Here is a 1,276-nt window from a genome sequence, read left to right on the forward strand (position 1 = left end):
ATTAAATCAATTTCAAATTATTTTATTAAACCAACGCCTCCAAATTTGTTATTAGCATATGTTTAAGGAGATTTTGACTCTCAAGTAATATATATTAGAAAGGGTATTGACAATTAGTGCAATAATATAAATAAAATGGGTTATCAATTTATGATATCAATTTTGGTTCATTAATATTCCTGTTTGAATAGGTTCATAAGTGATTTTTTTTTACTTTTAACTTATGAAAATGTATAGTATTAATATTTGGTACAATTTTCAAAACAAAATTGCAACTTTCTAAATAGCTATTTTGGTACTTAAAGAGAAGTTAAAAAAAAATGACTTCTCTCGTAATAAAAAGCTTTTTATCACTTTTTTCTTAAAATAAGTACTTTTAGAATTAAAAAAACCAAACACAAAATAACTATAAGCTACTTTTAATATAAGCATTTATTGTTTAAACTATTTCTTCAAAAGTAACTTAATTAAGTTGTTTACCCAAATTGGAACGAAAGAATTTATTCTTATCTTATTCAAACAATTAATCAAAAAATTTTATTTTTGAATAATGCTAAGTATCTAAATCTTTTTGTCAACCAAATTTAATTAAATTAGTCTAATATAACAAAAATCAGTTATGACTAGCATTATTTTAAATCTTATTGTTTAACTTGATTAGATTTGATTCATAAAAAAACTTGGATATGTAGTACTCTCTTTAGTAAACAATTTTACAATTTATTCATATTTTAGATTCCTTAGTTGATACATATAACCAAATTAAAGTGACATATATCATGAATTAATACTTTTATTACATTATTATAGTTGATGGACAATTTGTTTTAATTATAATTTGAAATACAATGTGTCTTCTCTACTAATATGTTAAGGAAATATGTATAAGTAGTAATAGTTATTTAGATTATTTGATCGTCATAATATCCTGAATTTATTCTTTATAAGTAGATTCTGTGTTAGTCTTTTACATTCCAATTAAAAGAAAATATAAAAATTATATTATTAAAATTTATTAAAATTAATTATATGATCTCACTACACTAAAATCAGCAAATAGTTGTGATTTTGAATGGGTTTAAGTACGATTAGTCACTTAATGTTGCTAAACGATTTAGAAGTATTTTTGTCAGTGACTGAAATAACCATCATTAAACCTGATTATGCAATGGTTAATTATATTGATATTTTTAAATTTTAATTGTTCATTTTTTGCGATGGCTCGAAATTATTGCTATATTTATAATAATTTTTTATTAGTCTATTTTTGCACAGA

Source organism: Arachis ipaensis, chromosome B07, assembly GCF_000816755.2.
Source record: "Arachis ipaensis cultivar K30076 chromosome B07, Araip1.1, whole genome shotgun sequence".
Classification (NCBI taxonomy): domain Eukaryota; kingdom Viridiplantae; phylum Streptophyta; class Magnoliopsida; order Fabales; family Fabaceae; genus Arachis; species Arachis ipaensis.